At 43.2% G+C, this 14,373-nt stretch overlaps 1 protein-coding gene across 8 annotated transcripts in view; it reads right to left on the reverse strand.

The window, feature by feature from the left end:
• The window catches only part of CHL1 (cell adhesion molecule L1 like), a 134,709-nt gene that overhangs the window by 81,829 nt on the left and 38,507 nt on the right, over positions 1-14,373 (reverse strand). Inside the window, exon 1 of one of the 8 annotated variants that reach the window (XM_051788626.1) lies at positions 7,133-7,263. The exons of the other annotated variants lie outside the window; for them this stretch is intronic. The gene's annotated coding sequence lies outside the window, so the exon portion shown is untranslated. Of the gene's footprint in view, positions 1-7,132; positions 7,264-14,373 lie in introns of those variants that run through there. 8 annotated transcript variants of the gene reach the window in all.

The following is a 14,373-nucleotide window of genomic DNA, read 5'->3' on the forward strand; positions in this document are numbered from 1 at the left end:
AAGGGGAAAGAGAGGATATAAATAGCTTAAGGAAGAAACTGCAAAGCTGTCCCTCTTGCCTTGGCTACTGTTGTATTTTGGACATGACATCCCCTTCCCTGCTCCCCTGCTGCCACAAAGCCCTACAGCAGATTCCTGTGGCACATGGATGGCCCAGTGCTTCTCCTTCCCCATCTGTCACGGGGAAGCTGCCATGTCATTCTTCCCACACTGCAAACACAGGCCAGGTTGGACAGGGATTAGAGCAACCTGGGCTAGTGGAAGGTGTCCCTGCCCATGGCTTGGGGTGGAACAAGAGGATCTTTTTTAAGGTCCCTTCCAAGCCAAACCATTCCATGATTCTGTGATACTGAAGAAAACAGTTCTGGACGACTGGTGCAGCTTTAGGAAGCAGTTTAGCCCAAAGCCAAAGTGCACACCAGAAGTCAGATAATGTTCATGATGCCTGGGAGAATCCATCCATCAGGACAGAGGATGACATGTCCCACAGCTGGGAGCTGCTGAGGAGTGAAATGGGCCAGAAGCAACACTCAGACAACCTTCACACTCGTGAATTAAAAGGGTACAAGTGGAGAGTGGGGAGAAGGCTCTGTGAGTTACAGCACATCAAAGGCTTAGTGACATTGGAGTAATAAGAAATAATGAATATTTAACTTCCAGTTCTTATTAAAAAAACCTATTAATGTTTTATTTTGTCATCCATAATAAACCAAGAAATTAGGCCAGTGATTCTTAATGACACACACAGTGCTCTAGCAAAATTGCTGGACCAAAACAAAGGCTCTCCAGAGTAAGGGCAGGCAGGAGTGGGCAGCTGAGGCCCATGTCAGGCTGTGTTTTGACTGTGCCAGTCTCACACATAAAACCAGCACTTCCTTGCACTCCAAAAAATGTTTGTGAGGGCAGAGCATGAGCTCAGAAAGGGATGATGTGGATTACGAATCTCAAATCAGACCCCGTCACTGCAGTCCTTCTCTTTTCCAAATCATTGTGGTGCTTTTAACTAAGGAGATGGTCTTGGTTAGGTGGCAGAAATTCAAATTCCAGCTCTACCACACTTTACATATGATCCTACTGAACTTCTCTGTGTCTAACCATGGTGCACCTTCTCCTTCCATCTTTTGGACACCTGCCCTGTTCATACCATAAGTTTCTCAGTGCAAAAAAAAAATGTTCCCTGGACTTCCCATGGGATACACAGGTTTATTCTAATAACAGTACATTTAACCACAGCTTTAAAGTACTATTTAAGCCTTATTTTGAGGTGCATTTGTTCCAAGTTTGCCAGGAAATTCAGGCTTTTAATTACAAACAAAAAGATGTTTAAATCATCCCGGTACCAGTTCATAAACGTGATACAGAGGTTTAACAGAAGAATTGACAGCACCTGGGACCCTATAAAAACGATTAATTAAAGTGTGCAAAACCCAAGTAATATGAGTAAGTGCGTGCCCAGGGTATTCAGCAAGGTGAAATTAGTGGAATTCTATACTTTGGAAGACCTGAGCAGGGAACACCATCTGCTCCTGCACAGCACTGTGGGCACAGCTTCCATGCTCTGTGGGCTTTCCAGTGCAGATGAAATGACACCAGGAGACCAAGCTACAAGTGCAAATGACTGACTCTTGGGTTCCTGACACCTACTGCTGCTATAAAAAACAGGGAATCAGAGGGGATTGGGAACTACAGAGCTGCTCCAGCCACAGCTCCAGCCTGGAGGGGACTGGCAGGAGATAAAAGGCACGTGCATTACAGCACAGCTGGGAAAAAACCCACGATTTTCCCTTCTGAAGGAATCAGTGACAATGAGAAAACCCAGAGCTTCTGCTGCAATTCCTTCCTCCTCTTTCCCCACAGAGAAGCATAGAATTCCAGAATGGTCTGGGTTGGAAGGGACCTTAAAGCCCATCCAGTGCCACCCCCTGCCACGGGCAGGGACACCTTCCACTAGCCCAGGTTGCTCCAAGCCCCATCCAACCTGGCCTTGGACACTTCCAGGGATGGGGCAGCCACAGCTTCTCTGGGCAACCTGTGCCAGGGCCTCCCCACCCTCCCAGGGAAGGATTTCTTCCCGATATCCAACCAAAACCTGCTCTCTTTCAGTTTGAAGCCATTCCCCCTTGTCCTGTCACCACATGCTCTTGCAGAAAGTCTCTGTCCCTCAAGTCAGACCTGGTCTAACTGACACAGGAAGGTCACACTGACAGCACCAACACCCAACCCAGGGCAGTGTCCCCCCTCCACGGCACAACTCCCCCCTCTCCACCCCCTCACAGGCTTCTCCAAGCTCCCCAAAACGCCCACTATTTCCTACTCTTTTCATGATTTTCCTCCTTCTCATTCCACCAGGAGCCAGGAAACCACCTGACTTATCCCTGGAGAACACCCTGACTCGCTGAACTCCAGCAGGGAGGTAACCCAGCCTGGGGGGACAGCTCTGAATTCCAGAGAACAGTTTTCCTAAGCTGGGTTCAGCTAATCAAGGTTTCACTGCAGCTCCCCTGCTCTACCTCAGTCATTTATCACATGACAGGACCTCGAGTGCAGATCTACTTTGCATATACTATTACTTATCAAGAGCATTTAGTCACAGGACCCTCTGGAGAGCACATTATGAAAGATTATGGACTAATTGTACCAAAGACTCCCCTGGAGAATCCCAGTGCTCCAGTGCAGAGGGCACACACGGCTGCTGCCACAGCCCAAGTGTCAAGGATGACTGGTGAAAAGGTTAAAGCTCCTGCTTTGGATTCTCCACAGACTAAAGTGGCCCCTAATCCCTAATAATTTAATGTATTTGCATTAATGTACTAGCGAATCAATATTTGCTTTAGCCTATTGCACGAAATAATTTGAAACGTTTCTTCTAAATCTGGTTCAATTTCATTTCTTAACACTAAACCACCTTTATTTCCTCATATATGAGGAGCCTAATTAATATTTCACGCTTACTACTTAGGCTCAGGCTCACCACAATCAATTCCAAAGCCCAGCTTCCACAGGACTGCTTGGAGCTTAATCTTCCTTTCTGCACATGCAGTGCACCTCTGGTTTGCACTGGATTTCCATCAAGCTGATTTGTTCCTATTATCATGCCTAGACCTTTACTGTTAATTAAAAGGGAAAAATAAGTGTATCATTGTCTCTACGAACAGAGGGTTTATTTCCCCTCCCTCTTCTCATGTTCTTCCTCTGCACTTTTTGCCTACAAGGCATAAAGTGTTGGGTGATTTCCAAGCACAAAGTTTCTGAATTTAATCTAAATTAAGCCCCATGTCCAATTTGATAACAAATCCCTCCAATGTAAGTATTCACACTTTATGATTGTAATTACATAGCTAAAAATCATAATGTGACAGTGTTGACTAATGCTCCAGGGCAGATTTTCCTATCCTTCAATACATACAATCCATCTGATCCATCTACATGTGATTGTTCTCTTTGGCCTTAGGCTAAAAAATAAAATTTTTCAAGCTATTTCTTCCCATTATAAATGTTTCTGCTGGGAAAACTGGACACTTTCTTTCTCATTTGAAGATCTTTGAATCCAAACCACAGAGTTAATAAATACATTTGGAGTTCATTTATTTTCTGGAAACACCAGCTTGGTTTTTACTGTAACAGACATCACTCCTGAAATACTCCTGACTTCAGGAACTTGAGTTGCTAAATTTCAAAGGACTCTTCCATAGGAAGAACCATCAAACAGCCAATTTTTTTCCTGGTCCTTTTCCACAGCCTTTCCAACTGCAATTGAGGAAGACAACTATGGCTGGAAATGTGCCATTCCTAATACCAAGCACTCTGATATAACTGGATTAATATATATATATATATTCAGATTTATTTCCAAGTCTAAGACCGAATAAAATCACCTTTCTGGAGTGCAGGAGCAACCTTCAAGCTTTTCCTTCTGGGAAAAAGCTGGACATCAGCATGTCCTCCTTTTACAGGAATAAACTCTGAATATCAGGAAAAGCTTTCCATGCTGTCAGAGCAAATCTGGGCTATCTTTTCCACTTGGACCAACTTGTGGGGCCTGTGCAGACCCGTGGAGAGCCCAAAACCGTCCAAGAGCTTCAGTCCCTTCAAAGAGGATGCTCCTGTGAGGGGTTTGGGAATCCTGCACTGCTGATAATTAACATCCATCCCTCCTGTGCAGCAGGAGCTTCCCTGCTGACCTTCCTACCAAAAGATGCAGCATTTTAATATTAAACAGCCACAGGGGGGAAAAAGAGAGGGAGGGGGTGGGAGGGAAAAAAAATTAGACTGTTAAATTCATAAGTTTCTGTGCCTAAAGGGGATCAAATTCAGTGTAAAATTATCCCTTTGGACACGTTATGGACAGAGCTCTCAGAACTCAGGCACAGGAGCTGAATATACACGAATTCCTCACCCACCACACATAAGTGACTTTTCTTTAGTGAGGCAGCCAGCAGCTCTGCTGGAATACTGGGGGGAAAATGAGCAGATCCCACCTAAGCAGAGTTTTTCCTGTGTATATTCCACTGATTCTGGGCAGGGTGCACAGCGAGGGGGGGGAGGAACCCGTGATTTCAGTCACTTCTTTCCTCAAATATCATTTTTTGCAACTGCAAAAGCCTATACAAGAAGGCTTAAAGCTTGTTCTCTGGAAGCACTTGTGCAAAAAATCCCAATCACACCGATGCTCATGGAAAACAAGGAGAATTCCATGAGAAAAGTCAAATTCATAGTCACAGAAATTCTCTCCTCATTGGAGGTGCTTGATTAGCAATAGGCCTTGCACTGATAAATGGGAAAAATACATTGATCTAATGCACAAAATTACCTTAATTAACATGAAAACCTAAATATGCCAGTGTGGGGCATTCTGAAGTTTTTTCCTTCTGAATCCTGCTATTCCTATGGAGAAATGTCAGCAGAGCATTGAGCAGACAGGAAAGCTGGAAGACTCATTAAACCACTTTTAAACCATGAAGATGTGCAAAACTGAATATTTTCCAGGCTCATTAAAATACAACTTAATTACAGACCTCAGGTTTATCTGTGTCACCCAATGTCACAATACTTCAAGGCAGGTGATGAGGGGAAAAAGGCAAAAAAACCCCAACAACTGCATCCAGCAGCAGAATAATCTGCATTATTCATCAGCAGTCGTGCAGTGACAGATCCCAAATAATTAGTATTACTCATGTTAAGTTGTGCAATTCCCCTGCCTGAAGAGGAGCCACAAAGAAATGTAAAGTAATTTTATAAGGCAGAGATGCTCTGGAGCTGCTGCAGAGCCAAAAGTGCCCACGTGGCTCCAGCAGAGCAAAGTTCCAGCTTGGGGTGAGGAGGAAGAATAAACCTTCCCAAATAACATGGAGTGGCAAAAATGCAGCTGTCAAACCAGAAAAGTAAAGGAATTGAGAATTCAGGTGTGTACCTTACAGGTTAGGAAAACCTGTGACTTTGCATTTAAGGGGGAAAAAAAAAAGAAAAAAGAAACAAAACAAAACAAACAAAAAACAAATACAAACCTCAAAACAAAACAAGACAAAACAAACAAACAAACAAAACCCCACAAAAACAAACACAAGAAAAAGAAGCCAAACAGAAGCAAAAAGGAAACAAACGAAACAAAAACCAAACACACGAAAGAGAAAAGATACAGAAAAGAAACAAAAAAGAAACTAGATACAAAAAAAAAAAAAGGATAAAGGAAAGATAAAAAATTCTTCAAAAAAAAATTGTGAAAAAGATATAAGTGAGATTATAAAAAGATTTTGAAATATACAAAAAGATAACAAAAATACCATAGAAAAAGATATAAAATTATACCAAAAGCATTTTCCCCTGCCTTACAGAACAGAACTATTTTTCCTAGCTAATTTTCTTTCAGCTGACACAGACATGGAAATTTAGTCCAATTTTCCCAGCAAACATCTCTGTTCCACCTGGAGAGCCCGGCCCTGAGGGGTTATTGATGGTTTTCCCAGAGAAAGGATTTACCTGAGGCAAAACTGTTCTGCCTGCAGCACGTGAAGGAAAATGCTGGTTCAGCTCTGCAAACACACACCTGTGGGACACACACAGACCTGCTCCAGACTGGTATTTAGGGTGGAGCCAGACAGGGAAACAAAACATTTTGGCAGAGCAAAGTGATCAATATTTAAAATTAAATTTGAGTCTATGACTGGCAAATAGAATATTCCCCTTCTTTCCCATGCTCGGGGCAAATAAGGCCATCACAGAAACTTGGTAAAATAAATCACATTTCTTCTGTTCAATCACCCAAAAACAGATAGAAAGAAAACTTACACCATCTCCCACACAATTTCATACATGAGTAACATGTATTGACACTCAACTGCAACATGGATAATATACTTTGACAGAAATGACCATTTTTCCCAGCATATTTTCACCCCAAAACATGCTCAAGGATTTTGTCCCTCTGCCTCAGATCTGATAAAATGAGAACTTCGTGTGTCCTAGCTGCCACAGAACATGCTGGAGAAGAAGAAAGTTGGGATTTACAGGATGGGATGTCAACCTGGATTCCCATTTTAATACTTATGAGAAAATTACCCCACTCTTTTCTTTTTAGCTGAATTTTTCTGTCCTCTCCAGTTTCAACCAACATTAAGCAATGAGTTACTTTCCATCTTCATCCTTCCATCCTTCTCTCCACCTGTTTCACACGAACTTTTTAACATGAGATTTTCCCATTAACACAAATAAAATATGTATCTCTTATTTAAGTCCATGTATTCTGAAATTCATGACAGTGATCTAGGACAGAGTCCTAGTAAGTTTGGTACAGAATTACAGAATAGTTTGGGTTGGAAGGGACCTTAAAGACCATCCCATCCCACCCCCTGCCATGGGCAGGGACAGCTTCCACCAGCCCAGGTTGCTCCAAGCCCTGTCCAACCTGGCATTGGACACTTCCAAGGATAGGGCAGCCACAGCTTCCCTGGGCAACCTGTGCCAGGGCCTCCCCACCCTCACAGGGAACAATTTCTTCCTAATATCCCATCTAAACCTATTCTCTCTCCATTTGAAGCCATTCCCCCTTGTCCTGTCCCTCCAGTCCCTGATGAAAATCAGGAACTTGTGTCTCTACAAGCACCTCTGTCAGAAAAGATAATTGACAATTACTTACTGTCCACATAGAGCCAAAGGTAGAATTACCACTGAGGTAACATGAAAGTTAGGAAGAGATTCCTGGTGACTTCAGCAGAGTTTGGATCCCTTTTCCACAAGGAATCGCAAGAGGCTACAGCAGAGTTTTGATAAATCTTCCAAAACTGGAAGGGCACTGCCTCGATGTGCAGCTGTCCCCATTTATTAAAAAGACAGAAAGAAGCTGCTTCCACTTAGAAAGAGCCAAAAAAAAAAAAAAAGCTGCCAGGCAAAACCTGGCACATCCCACAGCAGCCAAACACGGAGCTCATTAGCCGGGAGCGCCTGCACAGTCCTGGTGACTTTTCCTGCTCATGCCAGCTGGGAATGTTCAAGGTTGCAAATGCTTGTGGTAGGATACTTTAAAAATCTATCCAGTGCTAAAGAGAATTTGCTTTTCAGCTCAGGAAATCAGTGTTTGCTGAAAGATTCCTACAGAGAACCTAGATTTAGGTTCTTCAACACTGAAATGTATCAGAAACACGGTTTGTAAGGAAAATCTGGTGTATTTAGCCAGCAAACAACTGGTAAAAAATCAAATTCCTCTATGGCCCAGGGAAACAGAAATGTTAAAAGGAATTGTCCCAGTAAAGGTTATTTTAGATGTGAAGAAAAGCAAAAAGCACCAGTCACTTGAGAATAAACTCAGATGTCTCAGCTCTGCTTCAGCTCAAGGTTTGTCACTTCAGCTCTGTCCCACTGGGGAGCTACGAGGGGACATCAGACACAGCTGAGAGACTGAGAAAGCAGGTTTTGTTGAGAGACATAAAAGAAAAAAAAAAAAAACCACAACAGCAACAACAACAAAACCCCCACAAAACCCGTGGGCTAAAACAGGAATTCGGAAATACTGATTATATAGGGAAAAAATATCCTGATTTTATATCAAGAAACAAGGTTCTGTGATACAATTCTACAGAGAGACCAACAAGAAATGAGAGACAAATATAGGTACAAAATAGAGACAGACATAGATACAGCCCAGGCATGAACACATCACAAACACTCCCCAGAGGGGTCTGACACACCAAGGCACCCCAGCTCAGCAGGAACAGCAGGACAGTCTTGGACATCTGTCCCTCTCTGGTGACACATCAATCAGCCATTTGACATCCCCAACCTGCTTTTCATCAGCTCAGAAATTACAGACCTTCTTCGGGGGAGCCTGTGTGCTCCTCCTCCTCCTCCTCCTCCTCCTCCTCCCCACTGCTCAGGGGAGCTCTGGTGCCTCTCCTGCCCCCTTGTCCTTCTCCTGGATGTCCCTCCCTCCTCACCAGGACCTGGTCCACAGGCTGTGGCTGCAGATTCCCCAGGGAATCATGACTATTGCAGGGAATTTAACCTGAAACGCTCTGCAGATGCAACGAGTGGCCATTTAAGCAGTGACTCATCTTTTCTGGGAGCCTTTTAAGGAACTTTGCTGGCACATTTTCAGGGTGAATTTCTTCATACTTAGTTTTGCAATTTGCAGGGTGATACATCCCCGAGCTGGAAATGTGGATCATATGGCAGCAGAACCACGTTTATCAAGGGAAAAGCATTTAGCATTATATTTTCCTGAGTGTGGTACTTCCAAAGCCTGATCTTAAAATATCTGAGTCTGTCCTTCTGCCCTATTTCAACGAGCTCCTCTTTCAAAAGAAGTCAGCTGAACTTGGCCAAGAAATATTAAAACTCTATCTTTCGTTACAGCCGAGAAAATGATACTTTAAAGAGTTTTAAAATGAGTTCCTAAACTCAGCTCATTTCTGTCTCTGACTGTCAGAGCAATCTCAAGTCATTCTAATGCCCTTTTTTTTAAATTTTATTGTTTTTTTGGGTTTTTTGGTTTGGTGGTTTTTTTTGGTTGGTTGGTTGGTTTTTGTTTTGTTGGGGCTTTTTTTTTGCAGTTTCCAGCATATTTTCACTTACTTTTGTGCTCTTTCTGGGAGGGTTTCAAATGGGGGCAGTTGGCCTATCAACACATTTTATAAAGCCAAATTACTGAAAGTACCATGAAGCTCCGTGTAATTACTGTGTAAGCAATTAAAAATCCTCAAGTACTGTTATTTCCTAGGCTATGATGGACTCTAGCAGAATTTCTCTTAGATCAACATGAAACACTTCCACACTTTCATTTTTCCACCCTGAATGTACTCAGGGTGCAAATCTGTGTTACAGAGACGACCAGGTTCCTTTCAGGGGGATCTCAGGGTTCAGCAGAAGACCCTCTACCAGTGCATGAGATGTGGAGCCTTTTCTTTTCGATGACATTCTCAAAAAGCAAATTATTTTTGGTTATTCCAAATTCCCTGGTGGATGTCAGTGTGCACCTGCCTTTGCTGCGTCACTGAACTGCTGCCTCTCTGTTGAGATAATGCCTGCAAGTATTTTTATCCCTCTTCCCAGAGAGGAATGGGTTGCAGATGGGTGAAAGTGGCAGACTTATAGACAAAAAAAACACCCAACTGAGTCAGAGAAATGTGATGAGTCATCTAAATGCAGGGAAATGGGGAGAAAAGAGATCTTCTCTCATGTCTTGCTGTAAAACAAAGTCAATAATATCTCATGCATCCAGGTCACTAGTTTGGACAAATCAGTAGAGAACTGGACAACCACCTGCACAGAAACAGTCAAAAATTAAACTATTTCTAATCACTAATTAAGCTAATTCCTTATGTTTCAATTACTTGTGAATGAAATGAACTATGATGGCTAGTCCTGGAAGTCTGAAGAGATTGATAGCAAAACAATACACCTAAATGTACACACAGTGATGGAGCAGGGATTAAAACCTCATTAGTCCTGTGTTAACTTGTACTTTGCATGTCAGAGCTCACTGCCTGAATACACAGAATGACAGAATGCAATATTTATTCTTTCTACATATAAATATATATATATGATCTGTAAAGGACACTTAAATCACATTAAGGAGACAAATCAGTGGTATTAATTACATACTTTATAACTGAAAATCTCAGTTCTACCACTCTACAGTAAAACACTTTCTTACCCTTTCACACACATAGAAAAAAAAAATCCCTATTAAAATCAATTCCTTTAACACATGATCCTTTTCTTGATGTATTTCTCACCAAATGATGGCACCACATTCATTTGATGCCTCATGGCACAAGCATCCTCCCATCACCAGCATCTGGACCTATTAACTCCTGTGGGATCCAGTGGGGCACTTTTCCATCAGCCCCAACACTCAATGACAGGTCACTTGTCTTGCAAGTGTGAGAATGACTTTGAACAGAAAACAGCGTGAAGAGAAACCGAAGCTCAAGTTAATCCTGATACCAAGCAACCTTTTCTCACTGATCTTTAATACTTGCTACAAGAATTAAAAATCAAGTTTCAGGTCAGGACACTGCCAGCAACCCCCAGGAGGCCAAAGGCTCCAGCTCGTGATGGGAACTTCAAAAAATATGTCAAAAGCATTAGCAGTTCTGAGGGAGACAAATGTTTGTGTTCAAGCCCTCTGGTTAAAGCCAAAATTTAATAATGAGTGGCATCAAGAGCTGTTTTTCATTGCAAATCAAGTAACAAGCAAAAAGGTTTGCAAGTGTTTTCTGAATATCACTGGTTTAGTGTTCCACAAGTGCCTTGACAAGGCTGAAACATGGAAATCTTTAGTAAAGCCACTGTTTCCCAAAATGCTGGGTTAAAAATTATCATCTTGAGAACACCAGGGTGAAATGATCATTTATTCAGTGCCAGGCTGGGCTTTCAGAGTTTTACTGAAAAATAGTCTGCTATCTAAACTCTACATGTAAAAACAACCCCCAACCTCCTCCAGCTTCTTCCAGGGAAGGTGCATTGCCCCCCACCATGGGGGCTGTCCCATCCTCACCCACCAGCCCTGGGCACAGGACAGCAGCACCCCAGGAGTGTTGGGGGACCCTGAATACATCCCCCACTTCCCAGGAATTCACCCACCAACCTTGCATATAAAAATTCAAGAAGCCCTTCAGAGAGAAACCAAAATCCCGTGTAATGAGCAGGGGTTTGGCCAAAACTGTGCATCTTGATTTGGGGGATAAATGTTAGAATGTTGAAAAGGACTGGTTTCATGAGAACTTTTTTTTTTTTCTTGGTAAAGGGAAAAAAACCCCACTGTTTTCTGGCACAGCTTATTGAGGAAATTAGGCTCTTTACACTTGTCCCATCTATCCAAAACCCTCCATCGCTGGCACACAGGGAAATTTCAAAGGGAAGAAACCCAAACTTGTGCCTCCACTGAGAAAAAGGGCATCGCAAATCCTGTTTGAGAGCAGCTGAGTGGCAAATCTCTACCTATTTACTGGCAACTCAGCCAGCCTGAGCCTAACATAGGCTGGGAGTAACCCAGGATTATCTCCTGCCTGCTGGGGAAGGCACAACATGCCCGAGCTCTGCCCAGTGCAGTGATTGGGAATGCAAGGCAGTAGGAAACCAAAACAGGCTTCTGGGTTCACAGGTTATAGAGTATCTTGTTTGGTAAGAAAGGCTTGATTTTTAATTACCTGGAGAGAATTACTTTCCCTGTTATTTCGTGCTCTGGGGTTATTATTAACTTTTTTACATAAATCTGCATTGTAGAAACGTAAACCCAAGTTGGTTAATGAAAACAACCGCCCTGTGGGGACACAGCAGCTCAACAGATGATCAAAAAGCCTCATTAATCTGCAGGATTTCATGAAAGAATTAAGAAAAAAATATGTATTTCTCTAACACAGGCACGAAGCACCCTTGAAAATATCTCTCCCTTCCCCAAAACTAGTTTGCACAGCAACAAAGGCTCCCTCAAATCTGAAACTAAATCATTAAGCAGCAGTGGGAAAGCACCCCTTGCCCGGCCGAGGAGGTTTCATAGCCCTCACGTCCGTGCCCTGCACTCGTTCATTAATTCCCAAAGGAGGATTATGAGGGCAGACAGTGCCCCTTTGTCTCCCAGCGTGGCACGCTGAGGATACAACCACAAGCCCCTTGTTAGTGGGTGTCCTCCTCACCCCTCTCCCAGGGCCAGACCTTGTGGAGTGACGACAGAAGCCGCGCAGGAGCTCCGGCCAACGCAAACTGCCGGGGAGCAGCAAACAAAAACCGGTGGTTTCACAGCAGCCTCTTCCAAGCACTCGGCTCAGGGGGAAAATCTGGAGCAGCAGCCCTACACCCTCACACCTCAGCCCTTCTCCTCCAGTTATCAAAGCTCCAGCCCTCAGCAGGCACAGAAATCTACTGAGCATCTGTCAGGTGTCTGCATGCAACGGAGGAGATTATAGGAAAACAACCCTTTGGAACAAACATGCCTATTAAATCCGGGAGAGCCATAACGGTATCCAAGTTCTTGAATTTAATGAGGCAACAGCACTTAGGGCTGACTCTTCCTAAATGTATATATGGAAATAAATCCCTTGTAATGAACTCATGTGTCAACTGGCTTTGCCCTTTCTGCATGTTAATGATAAAAAATTCCAGGCAAATTATTCCAGGCACTGAATAGCCAGTGTCCTGTACTTACCCTTAGCCCTGTGTGCAAGGACAGAACAGCAACTACACTGAGGGGAAAAGGCACATTAGGCCACCTGGTAATAACTCTTTTCCCTCTTTTGCCATATTCAGACACGATCAGCAATTTTGGTTTTGGCAGGATAGGAAATGCTAAGCTTGGCAGGCGAGTGTTTAGAAGAAAATGACTTTTTCAAAGGTGGTGAGTGAGGAAATATGCAAAGTGAAATCTCTCCAAGAGATATCTGCCTGCTTGGGAATCCTATTTCCAGCCAGCCAAGGAAGATGGTACAGCCAAATAAACAGATTAAAAACCTGTCGGTACAACTGAACAACGATCAATCTTAGAGCTCCAGAGGAATAACTTCTACTGCAACAATTTATGATCTGGCATGACAGGACGGGTTTGGAGGAAACATGTCTGTAGCAGAGCAGCATTTAAAGAAAATCCCCAAGTCATTTGTCACGTCTCTGTCAGGTCAGACTCGGGCGTGAGTCGTTCCATAACGAGACATCAGCTTTTAGAAACTGGAGCTGCAACGACTTTCAAGGCTTCTGTTGCTGACATGTGGCTGATTTGGTTAGCCAGGGTATAATTTTGTGAGTCTACCCAGCGCACACGTGTGGCATGGAAAGCAGGAATCCATCCGGGCCCACCCCCCGCATCCGGAACGAGCAAGAAAACGGCAGAGGAGAGAGGAGCAGCTCCCTCAGACAAACGGCAACTTCTGAAACGCTTCCCCCAGCACTTGTCAGAGATGGGAGAGACAGCTCTGCACGGAGCATATGTGGCTTGGGGAGGGAGATGAAGGGCTGATCTAACGAGAGCTGGCACCTCGCCAGGGCCTGGGATGCAGGGCAGGAACGGGAATGGGCCAACTCTGCCTCGGCAGCGGGTGGAGGACATGGGGCTGGTTTGTTCCTTTCTGGAGGAACATCAGTTCGCTCCACCCAGGGTGGATCAGGGTGTCAGAATCCGTTCTCAGCCTGTCAGGAGATAAGGTGATTCCTCATCACATGAAGACTGAGTTGCCTCAAGATAAAACACTGGTAATGCTGGTGAATTTGGTCACAAATCACATCTCTCTGTGCCATCACTTCGCTTTCCAAAGTCTTTCCAGTTACCACAAACACCATTCAGAGAAAATGGTAATTTCAATTTCTAGCTTGATAATCTTCATGGGTTTCATTAACTTAATATTTTAAATAATAAGAAAAGAAATTGATATCACAGAATCACAGAATATCCCGAGTTGTCACAGGATGCAAATCTGTATACCTAAAATTTGCTTATCTCCTTTTTGCTATTAATTATTACATTTTTAATCACTTTATATTCTCTAGCATTTACTTATTCTGTCAAATAATGCATTTAGAAAAATAATTCAATAGCCCAGGTGCTTTCAGAAAGTGAATTCATCTTTCCATTTCCTGAAGGGACCTGTGTTGGTTTTGCTTTTAAATTATTTCTTTATTCCAAAGTACAGGACTGAAGGCACTTTCTTATTAAATCTGTCACAGAAGGTGACTGTCTGACTGGAAGGTGGCATTGCAGAAAAGGGGAATATTGCTCATAGCAGAATGAAATGCATAAATGTTCAAGTCTACAGAGGCAGGATTTATAAAGGGATTAAACTACTAAAACATAAGAAAAAGTAGGCTGTAATTTTTCAAGAGGAACTTATAATGGTTTACCATGCCTCTTTAATACATTTCCAGGGGTGTGGAATCTACATCTGAGGACTT

The sequence above is a fragment of the Manacus candei genome, unplaced genomic scaffold (genome assembly GCF_025592945.1).
Source record: "Manacus candei isolate 608988 ecotype Guabito, Panama unplaced genomic scaffold, ASM2559294v1 h1tg000025l, whole genome shotgun sequence".
Taxonomy (NCBI): Eukaryota; Metazoa; Chordata; class Aves; order Passeriformes; family Pipridae; genus Manacus; species Manacus candei.